At 33.3% G+C, this 12,163-nt stretch overlaps 1 long non-coding RNA gene across 4 annotated transcripts in view; it reads left to right on the top strand.

The window, feature by feature from the left end:
* LOC141501923 (uncharacterized) overlaps nucleotides 1-12,163 on the top strand; it is a 47,612-nt gene that overhangs the window by 19,600 nt on the left and 15,849 nt on the right. For all 4 annotated transcript variants that reach the window (XR_012472339.1, XR_012472338.1, XR_012472336.1 and 1 more), the window contains exon 4: nucleotides 840-890. This is a non-coding gene — a long non-coding RNA (uncharacterized LOC141501923). The remainder of the gene's footprint in view (nucleotides 1-839; nucleotides 891-12,163) is intronic.

Below are 12,163 nucleotides of genomic sequence, written 5' to 3'. Positions count from 1 at the left end.
TAGAAGTAAATGTGAAATATCTCATTGGAAAAGCAATTGACCTGGGAAACATGTCAAGGAGAGATAATTTAAAAATTATTTGACCACCTAAAAACCAGTACCAAAAAAAAAAGAGAGCCTAGGGATAATTTTTTTCAAGGAAAACAGCCTGATATTCTGGAAGCAGAGCTTAAAACAGAAATTGAAAGAACCTACTGATCATATCCTGACAGAAATCCCAAAATGAAAAGTCTCAGAACTGTTATATCCAAATTCCTTGGCCTAGGAGAAAATATTGCAAGCAACTACAAAGAAACAATATATTATGGATACACATTCAGGATAGCATAGCACAATATTTAACAGCTTCTACATTAAGGGATCTTAAAACTTGCAAAATGATATTCTGGAAGGCAAAAGGGCTTAGGTTACAACTGAAAATCAACTACCCAGCAAAACTGAACATATTCTTTCAAGGGAAAAGATGGAAATTATTTGAAATAGGGAGCTTTCAAATTTTCCTGATGAAAACAATCAGAGGTGAACAGAAAATTTGACTTTTAAATGCAAGACTCTAGTGAAGCACAAAAAGGTAAATAGGAGTGGCAGCTAGGTGGAGTAGTGGATAAAGCACCAGCCCCGGAGTCAGGAGTACCTGGGTTCAAATCCAGTCTCAGACACTTAATAATTACCTAGCTGTGTGGCCTTGGGCAAGCCACTTAACCCCATTTGCCTTGCAAAAACCTAAAAAAAAAAAAGGTAAATAGGAAAAGAAAATAATAAGGGACTTAAATGAACTGCTTATATTCCTGCATGGGAAGATGTTGCTGATAACTCATATGAACTTTCTCATTTATTAGGGCTAGAAGGAGCATATATAGAGAAGACACAGGTGGGAGCTGAATTTGAAGGTACAATATATTAAAAAGATTAAGTTAATGAGTGAGAAAGGAATATACTAGGAGAAAGAGAAAGGGGGAGTGGTAGAATAAGGCAAGCCATTTCACATAAAAGAGGCAAGAAAAAGTTTTGGGGGTGGAGTGGATGATGGGGGAGGTGAGAATGAGTGAGTGAACCTTACTCTCATTGGGAGGGAATAATATGCACATTCAATTCATTACAAAAATTCTGTCTAACCCTAGAGGAAAATAGGAGGGGAAAAAGGATGAGAGAAAGTGGTGGGGAGGTGATAGAAAAGAGGGAAGATTGTGGAAGGGGATAGTCAGATGCAAAAGACTTTTGAGGATGTACAGGGTGAAAGGAGAGAGAATAAATGGGGATGGGGAGAATAAGGTGCTGATTTGGTTTTTGTGATTTTCCCACATCACTCTCATTTATTTTTCCAATTTTTCCTCTATCTCCCTTACTTGAATTTCAAATAAAAGCAGGGATTTCAAGTAAGAAAAAGGAATTTTGATCTCTTCCATGAGACCAATTCATAGCAACTGTGGGGAAAAATTACTGAAACAAGTTTCTCTGGTAACTATCTCATTTCTCAAGCATAGAGAACTGAGTCAAATTTATAAAAAATAAGAGACATTTCCCAATTGATAAATGAACAAAAGTTTTGACTAGTTTTCAGTGAGGTATTAATGCTATTTAAATCATTAAAAATGTCCTACTTACTATTGATGAGAGAAATGTAGGTTGGAACAATTTTGAGGTCCTACCTTATGCCTTTTGAATTTGTTAATAAGACATAAAGAGAAGGTGACAAATGGAGGGGAAGAGGGAAAATGAGAATAATGCACTGTTAGAGAAGATGTGATTTGATATAACAATTTGGTAGAATAATTTGGAACTATGCTCAAAGGTTGGTAAAACCATATTTACCCCTTAATCTAGCATTGCCACTACTAAGTCTATATACCAGAAGAGTTGAAAAGCAGGAAGGAAAAGGAACCTATATGTATAAGAATATTTATAGCAACTCTTTTTTTGGTGGCAAGAAACTGGAGATTGAGGAGATGTTCATCATTTGGGGAATGGCTGAATAAATTGTGGTATGTGATTATGATGAAATGCTATTTATTCTGTTAGAAGAAATGATAACAGAATGCTCTCAGTAAAAAAAAACTTTCATGAGCAGATGCGATGGAAAATGTACTATATACAAAGTAACAGCAATGTTGCAGGATGATGGACTGAATTACTTACCTTTTCTCAGCAATGCTACGAACTAAGATAATTTATGGTAAAGGATTTATGGTAAAGAATACTATCCATACCAAAGAAAGATTGAGGCATACTTTTTTTAAACTTTCTTTTCTTGAGGTTTCTCTTTTCTTGGGGGGGGGCTATGTTTAATTTGACAACATGATTATTGTGGTAATATTTTTCATGACTACCCATTTCTAGTCTACATCAAATGACTTGCTTTCTCAGTGAGGGAGATAGGGATGCCTACCATGTAAAAGGAGAGAAATCAGAACTCAGGGTTTTAAAAGTGAATGTTGAAATGTGTTCTTATATGTAACCGGGAAAATTTTAAAAGCCAAAACAACTAAACAAAAATCCCAAAATTCTGAGTGAGGCAAGAAAAGGTTCAAACAGTTGGGAAATATTATCAAAATAAATATTATACAATAGAACACACACACACACACACACACACACACACACACACACACACACACATGCACACACACGAAGTAGTCAATTCCGTGGAAAGAAATATGCTCCCAGCCAAGTGTTGACCAATTCAGAATGTCTGTGCTTCCTCCAAATCTTTAGTCTCCTGGAATGGTCCTACCTACTTCCATGTAGGTGGCTCCATCTTAAATGTTCTTGGTATAGATGTCACCAAAGAGAAGAGACTAAAGGTAGCTGAGAATGCAGTAAGAGCTTAGCTAACTGCCCTTGAAAAGTAGAAGACACCAGGCCCAGACAAATTACATCCTAGGTACTGAGAGAATTGTGAAATAGGATGGTTATTAGCCATCTTTGAAATTCTTCCACAGTTAGACTGTATTCATATAAAATTGAGGAGTGGCTATAAAGTGGTAATTTTTTTTGGTAGGCAAATGCATTGACTCAAAAACTATATTGAACTTTTTTCATCAGTTGTGACTGCTCTAGAGGATTCTACTTACATTAATAACATTTTCTACATGAATTAAAGTGAAGTGATTCATATGTATGAAGTGTATTGCATATATCATATATATTATAATGCAATATAACATGCAATAATGCAATATAATATATAATATGAGATAAGATACATAATACAATATAATATAATGCAATAACATGATAAAATTATATAACATCATAGAGGTTTATACATATACTTATATATACACATAAAATGTATCTACATACATATGTATTTATTCACATATATCTATACATACATATATATATTCATACATATGGGCTCTATACTTAATCTAACTAAACTGTGTGTCCTTCAATGCCTGACCTTAGTAAATTGAAAAAGATCCTTTACTTTCTTGAGAATTAATTGGTATATCCTATCCATAAATGCCAGGAGAGAGATTTCGAATATAGATAAAATTCTTTCATGTTTAGTGGTTGATGTGGTTTCCAATTCTACCTTTAATATGGAGTCATTTCTTACTTCTATTGGAAAATTTATGAGATCAGTTCCTAACCACAGATGGAACAATCTGGAGATATCATCAGATCCAAGTGTCAAGATCTAAACTTTCCAATCAGGTTTCTTGGGCAAGGGCAGTAGGAATCACAATGGATAGCAATGGTCTTGCAATCAAGAACACTTATCTTCAAATCTAGGCTCAAAAATTTACAAGCAGTGTAACCTTAGGTAAGTCATTTCCTGATCTGTAAAATGAGCTGGAGAAGGAATGGCATACCATTCTATTTACCTTAGTTTCCTCATCTGTAAAATGAATTGGAAAAAAATGACAAACTACTACAGGATCTCTGCCAAGAATACCCCCCAAATGAAGTCATGGAGAGCTGTACACAATTGAAATTTAACAAATGTGTTAAATGTCTATATATCTATATTTATATACATATGTAAATATATGTGTATATTATATGTGTGGGTGAGGTATACAGAGGATTTTGAATTTTGTGGTATTGAAGAAAATGATGACCAGAGATTATATTTGGAAGGCTAAAATCTTGGGAGAACTCAAAGAAACAATTAAGGAAAACTAATTTAGCTGAAGGAGGAGGAGGAGGAATTTTTAAAAAGAAACTATCATGGAAAATAGGTAAGATGGGTAAAAAAATAAAATAGGTAAAACAGAGTAAAAGGTCAGTGGGAGAAAGAGAAGTAGGAAATGTATGGGGTCACCAAGTAGTTAAAGGCTGATGATATCACTTAGGTGATAGCCTCAAACTTACCTTGGGCAAGTCATTTCACCTGTTTGCCTCTATAAAATGAATTGGACAAGAAAACAGCAAACCACCCTAGAATCTATGTCAATATGTTTTGAATGTTAAAAAATAGCATTGAGTGATTGGACATGTTCAGCTAGTATTTTGAGAGATAGTAACTGAAGATCTCACCTATAATGGAGAATTCATTGAATCTTGAATGCTTGAATATGCAATGCTTGTTTTTCTGCTCTAAGAAGGTGATTTTTATATTTGCTTGAATTATAGGCTCTCTCTCTTCTAGAAGAAAAGTTGACAGGACTTGCAGAATACACAGGTTATGCAGTTCAATGAAGAGTTCCTAAGGGGAAAAAAGAAGTATAGATATAATCTGAAAAGGAAAAAAGTAAAAGGATCTGAAAAAGCAAAGGAAAATTGTGACCTGAGTCAGGAGGGTGAACAGTGGAAAAATGTCAAGCAATGGAGGAGTAAAAGATCACTGAACACTTGGAGCAAAAAAAAGCAAACAAATCCAAATAAATCCTGTGATAAATATGTAGTGACTAGGTTGACATTGCAACAGCAATGCTTAAACCAAATTTAAGATTTTCTTATTTTTTATTTACTTTTCTGATTATATGTAAAGATAATTTTTGACATTCTCTTTTGTAAACTTTCCCCCCTCCCATCCTTCCCTTCCTCCACCCTAAAATAGCAAATAATCTGATATAGGTTTTACATGTATCTTACACATATTTACATAATAGTCACACCATGAAAGAAGAATCAGAACAAAAAGGGAAAAACCATGAGAAGAAAAGAAACAAACAAAAAAAAACAAATTAAAAAAAGTGAAAATAGTATGCTTTGATTTGTATTCAGATTTGATAGTTCTTTCTTTGAACGAGAATGACATTTTCTATCACAGTTCTTTTCGAAGTGTTAAGATTCTTTTGAAAGAGAAAGTAGGGGCGGCTAGGTGGTGCAGTGGATAGAGCACCAGCCCTGGAGTCAGGAGTACCTGAGTGAGTTCAAATGTGGCCTCAGACACTTAATAATTACCTAGCTGTGTGACCTTGGGCAAACCACTTAACCCCACTGCCTTGAAAAATCTAAAAAAAAAAAAAATTCCCCTCCTCCGGGGGAGGCCACTCTTCAGGCGGCTAGGTGGCCTAGTGGATAAAGCACTGGCCCTGGAGTCAGGAGTACCTGGGTTCAAATCCAGTCTCAGACACTTAATAATTACCTAGCTGTGTGGCCTTGGGCAAGCCACTTAACCCCATTTGCCTTACAAAAACCTAAAAAAAAAAGAGAGAGAGAGAAAGTAGTTGGATTGCTTTAGGGGGAAGCCACTGTTTGTCCTCTAAAGATGATAAAATAGACCCATAGGTGTCAGATGATTGATCTTCCAATGCAGTCATAGAAGGAAGAGCAGAATAATGGGTTGATATCTCCTTGTTAACGTCAACTGTTGACCTTATAACTATTGGCAGGTATATTGCCTTTTAGAGGAATGTAACTTCTAGGGTATGACAGAGAATATCCTAAGAGCAGTCAAAACAGGTGAGTATTAACCACTTCTGGTGATTTCCATGTATTCAAATGATACTGCTAGAAAGAAACTAGAAAGTATTGACAAAGATTATGAAGTCCCCAGGAAGAAGCTGAAGACCTTAGACAGATATGATTTTTTGATCACATACCTGCTGAAGGCATAGGGCAGAGGATAAAAAAAGCAGATTTGTAAAGTGAGCAGATGATGGTATCTAAGAATGGGATACATAGTTTTGAATAATGGCTTAATACACACATGTTTATATATGTATGTACACACAGAAACATATGTCTACATATACACCTACATATATATATATATATTTATAGAGGAGGTACATATAACTAGCCATATTGGTATACATGAATATAATCACTCTTGTGCCTTTAGTGAAAAGGCAGAGATTTGTGGAGGATGAGATATTTTCTTTTAAATTTTGTTGTGTTTTGGTTTCATAGAACATTAAGCTTTTTAGCAAAATGATGTTCCATTTATGAGAAAAAGAAATTATTTATTTAATTTCCCCTTATAATGATTCTATTTCCTATTTGCAATATTCTTCAAGGTCAAGAAAAAAGCAATGACAAAAGCTTTTTGTGTTGAAAGGATGAAACAAGCTCCCACTGCCAACTGAAACTATTGCTGGTCAATGGAATTTTTTTGCCTGCATATAGGCTTCAGGATCAGGTTCAGATTGGTTAATCTGGTGTCTTTCCTTCTTAGGAGTATACTTTCATTCCCTGAATGTAAGACACAGGATGACTCTTGAAAACAAATGAATGTTGTAAGTTCCTTGAGAAATGACAGCTGTGTAAAAGCTGCTTTTATTCTCTCTTCCCACTAGATGTAGCTGTTGACATTTTCTAGAGACAATTTATCTCAGGATATATATATTATATATATATATGTATATATATATATATGTATATACACATATACATATATATAGTATAATATATAAATATATATATATGCAGACAGATATGTATATACATATATTTATCCATACATGTGAGAAAGCATGTGTATATGTGTGTGTGTGAGTGTGTGTGTGTGTGAGAGAGAGAGAGAAAAAGAGAGGGAGAGAAAGAGAGAGAGAGAGAGAGAGAGAGAGAGAGAGGTAGAGAGAGAGATTTTCCTTCAGAGTACTGGACACTTGAGGTGTTTTATGGATCCCATGTACTAACACCTGAAATGAAAACTGATGATCTTAGAAGACAAGTGCAAATTTAGAATGATGTTCATAATTGTAAATGAGTGACTGATTTATTAGAAATGGAATATCCAAATAAATCCTATGGTAAATATGCACTGACTAGATTGACTTTGCAGGAACAGAAGTGGAGAGAAGGTTCTCTTGCAGCATCAATGCATTTTACATGGGTAGGATATAACAGTAATCCGATCAGCTGCAACTGCCACAGGAACAGACGGGGCCCTAAAAATAGAAGCGTTATGGTAATCTGTCTGGATTACTAAATTCAGTGACTCCTTGGCAACAAATCAGAGAAATGTTTGCAGAAAAGGATTTAAATATATCAAGAAGTTTTATCTGCATTATGGAGAGATCCATAAGGGCCCCCTAATTCCAAGCTCTTTTGTTTCTGTGTTGCTTCCAAAAGTCAGAGCTTCATTTTGTCAAAATATTACCTCTCCAGATTTTACAGTTTAATCATCTTAAGACCATTACAGACCTAATAATAATAATAACATTTAAAAAATAAATAAAAGCAGTGAAAAGAAAAATCCCATTCTCTGAAACATAACTTATTACACTTATTTATGTTTCTAATTATTGTTTAGATTGAATGACTGCTTAAGTGTTTGGGGAAAGGGGGCAAGGATTCTTACCAATTCCTATGTTTGGAACTTTCAGACTCATCTATTTAATTTTCCTTCATTTTACCAACAAGGAAATAGAAACTCAGAGATGTGAAAAACCCCACAGAAAATAAATGGCAAAAGTGAGATTTTAAATCCTGGTCCCCTGACTACATCATCCTTCTCAATCATGGAATTCTGTTTCAAAACAACAACAAAAAAGCAAACAAGCAAACATGCTGATAAGTATAATCATAGTATTTTGTGCTTGATTCCCAACTCTGCCACTTATTACCTATGGAAACTTGGACTTCAGTTTTCTGTAAGAGACAGCATTAAATGAACTCTGACTCTAGAACTATGTTCCTACTGTTAGAATAGATGTATATTTATATAACATTTTACTCTTTCAGTTGTTGGTCAGTTATTTTTTCAGTTGTATCCAACTCTTTCTGATCCCACTTGGGATTTTCTTGGCAAAGAACCTGGAGTATTGATATTTCCTTCTTTGGCTCATTTTACAGATGAGGAAACTGAGGCAAACTGACTTATCCAGGGTCACATAGTTAATAAGTGTCTTGGTCCATATTTGTACCCAGGAAAATGAGTCTTACCAACTCCAGACCTGTGCCCTCTGTGCCACCTAAGCTACTCAAACAGAATGAAATGATGAAGCATTGGGTCATATATTACTAAGCAGGTTATTGCTTGAAGAATAAGTTGAAGAATTAAATATAGCTCCAACAACATACCCTTTGCTCTTCCTTACACAACAAATGTCCTTGACCTCTTCATGTTTTGCAATCCTGTACATTCTTTAAAGCCCAATTCAAATGCTGCCTCTTCTCTGAAACCTAAACTGTTCCCCTGAATGACTTCCTTCTTTTATAGAATTTCTCCTAACCTTTCAAAAATAAATATCTTTTTATGCATGAAATTATTATTTTAGTTAATATTATTTGTCTCATCTCAATGTGACATTAGAATTAAAAGAGAAGACTATTTCATACTCTAACTAGCAAGTAAGTTGGATAAAGTACTGAGTTTTGGAGGCCTGGGATAGAATTCTGGGCAGGAACAAATCTCAATGTGTCTTAAGATAACTCCTTAGGATTTTTCTATTAATTCATTGATAGATTACTAAGTAGATCTCAGTAAACAAAATTCCCGATGCTCATACATACAACAGGCAGTTAATAAATGATTGTTGCACAAACTATTTATCACTGATTGTCTATGTACACAAAGAAAGAAATAAGAGAGGAAGGGAAGGAGAGAGGGAAAGACAGAGAGAACAGAAGGAGGCAAGGAGAGAAAAGAAGAAAAGAAAGGAAGGAGAAAGGGTAGAAAAAGAAAGAAAATTAAAAAAGGAAAGAAAGAAGGAAAGGAGAAAAGAACTCAGAACAATAACAATAATGATAAATTGTCTTCCTTAGCAGTCAGAAATAATTATTTTGTGGAATTTAACAAATGAGGTAGTACCTATGCTCTGACCTTAGAAAATCTTACTCTCCTTTAAACTATGATCATCTTTTTTAAAGGATACTATTCAAAGCAGTATGCCACAAAGTTATAACAGATTCAAATGAAACGATATTATTTCAAAATTTATGAAACATTTAGGGAAGTTCTATACTGATGAAATAAATATGATTTAAAAATTAACAAAAATATGTGGTTAATGCAACCATCATCAAGATGAGGATTTTGCATATTATATTTGTGCATATAATAAATGCCACAGTATATATGTGTGAATACATTCCACATACCATACACACATATACACATGTGTGTATACATGTCATATATGTGACATTGCTTCCATGGTGGCAGACTTAACTAGCTTAAAAATCTGATTGATCACTGGTAAGATCACCAGTAACAAACTATAAACTCTTCATGGATATGAAATCATACTAGTGTGATAAAGAATAGTGAATTTATATCAATTGGGAAAAATCACAAATAGTTCATGGTATATTTGTTTAAGAAATAACTTCCAACATGAAAATATGTAATTTATATTAAAAGATGTCAAATTCTCTCTGTCTCAGTGTATGTCTGTCTCTTCCCCCTCTTCCTATCTTCTCTATATGTCTGTCAGTTTCTTCATCTGTAATATGAAGGAATAGTTCTAGATGACTTCTAAGGTTTTGTTCCAGTTCTAAATATATATTGCATGGTACAAAATATATATGAATATATTCCTACTCTGTTTTTTTAAAGGAGCTCATTCAGCTTGCCTCTAAATATTTATTTGGCATATAAATGCATGTATACACATACACAGATGTATACACATAGAAACTGATTGCGAATTGATTTTGGAAAGATCTGTGTTTAAGTATTGTCTGTGAGACATGCTTGTTGCATAACTATGCAAAAATTACTTAATCTCACAGAGTTCTGAACCACTCTAAAAGATTATAAATTGGAAAAAAGAGACTGAACTGCACTGTTAAAAGAAGTCCCCCTCATTCAGAGAAATTCTTTCCCAATGAAAGCACAGGTCCTTTTCTTCCTTCTGTTCTCTGTTCCTATACCTTCCACTAGAACTTCCACCCTCTCAGGACAAGAACACTTCTACCAGGTTAAAACTTTTTTTTTCAACTTAAACACTGATCTTTTTCTTTTTTCTTTTTTTTAGGGTTTTTTTTTTTTTTTGCAAGGCAAATGGGGTTAAGTGGCTTGCCCAAGGCCACACAGCTAGGTAATTATTAAGTGTCTGAGACCGGATTTGAACCCAGGTACTCCTGACTCCAAGGCCAGTGCTTTATCCACTATGCCACCTAGCTGCCCAACACTGATCTTTTTCTTAAACCTCATCCATAAATATTATGTAGCATGAGTATAACATATATAAATATAATCTCATGTACATGTTTGATATTATTATGAAAATATTGATATTCTATGACCAAATGATAGTGACTCCTGAGGTCCAACCATTTTAGTACAAGCATAAATGTTTTTCTTGATCTTAAGGTAGAAATAGCTTGGTCCTTTTTGAGGAGTTTTAATCCTGGAGTCTTTGTAATAACATCCCCTCAACTACAAAGCTGTCCATAACAAGGATCAGAGTGAGATTTCTATGTTTATTGATTTGTATGTTGCTGCCTATTTCTGTGTAGCATAATTGAGAGTCAATCTTTTCATCAGAAAGATCTAGGCTTAATTCCTGACTTACAATACTGACTGTATGATGTTGAGTTACTTAGTTTCTCAGTTTTCTTAGGCATTATTATAATAGACAAATTTCTTTTAACCTATGCAATCAAGATTGAAATGATAACAAAGTTTTTAATGATCCTAAATTTCCTGACATAATTTTTTTAAACCAAAGGCTATTTATGTGTTTGTAGTTTTCTTTGCTAGATTTTGAGAAGAGGGATGCTTTTTTGGAGGTTTTTTTTTTAATTCAATGGCTCTAGGCTCAAAAGTTCTCTTTCAACCTTACTTTCCTCATCTATAAAATTAATAGGTTGGATATTGTTCTAAGGTTCCTTCCAAATATACAATTTGGAACTAAGATTTTATGTTATTTTAAAGCCTGTTTAGTCTTAAAAAGTAACTTTTTCAGAAGCAAATGAATAATTTTAGATTTATCATTGTCTTGGATGCATAAAATTTAAGGAAATTATGTGTTTTTCTTTTTTGGGGGGGACAAGTACCCAAAGGAAATAACTTAAATATATTTTAGAAAATTACTAAATTTCTATATTACTAAAATCCAATACAAGATATTTAAGAGAAAATCTATATTCAGTGTTACTCAAGTCTAGGAAAAAATTTCAGAGAGAGGATAGTATATTTTAAGATACAACCATGCACTATGGTGTTAGAATATGCGCCAACATCCTTTTTCAATTCCAATTTTCCTCGACAACTCTGTGACATTATTGACACTTGTTTTTAAAATTTTTCTATTGGCCTTCATAAAATCATATGATTCTTATGTCAAATGCATGTACACATATACATGTATATGCAATGTAGGAATATACTGTCTTTATTTAAAATGATTATTATTATTAATATATACTTCTATTACTTAAATGCTATTAAAATAATTTAAAAATAAATTTAATAATTAAGTTTGTATTTCTTTATCTTATTTTTTTGCCATATTTTCTCTAATATTCATCCCTCTTCTGCTTCTAGAGAGTCATCCCATATAGCATAGTTTTAAAGTACAAAAATAAATAAAAAGAACAGGAAAAAGTCATCATAATATATTAAAAAATCTGAAAGTATGTTGTAACATGTAATATTCATGAACCTCTAAACTCTACAAAGGGATGGGAATGATTTTTATATCTCTTTTTTGTTCTTTATATTTTTCTTATTTTCACTTTTCTTATTTTTGTAGTTATGATGTATTTTATTGTGTATATTATTTTGGGCTTTGCTTATTTCACTTGGCATCATATCACATAAATCATATATCTCTGTATTCTTTATGATTATTTTTCCTCATAATACACTATTATT

The sequence above is a fragment of the Macrotis lagotis genome, chromosome X, assembly GCF_037893015.1.
Source record: "Macrotis lagotis isolate mMagLag1 chromosome X, bilby.v1.9.chrom.fasta, whole genome shotgun sequence".
Lineage (NCBI taxonomy): Eukaryota > Metazoa > Chordata > Mammalia > Peramelemorphia > Peramelidae > Macrotis > Macrotis lagotis.
Note: the sequence above shows the minus strand (reverse complement) of the source record. Positions and strands in the feature narration are given on the sequence as shown.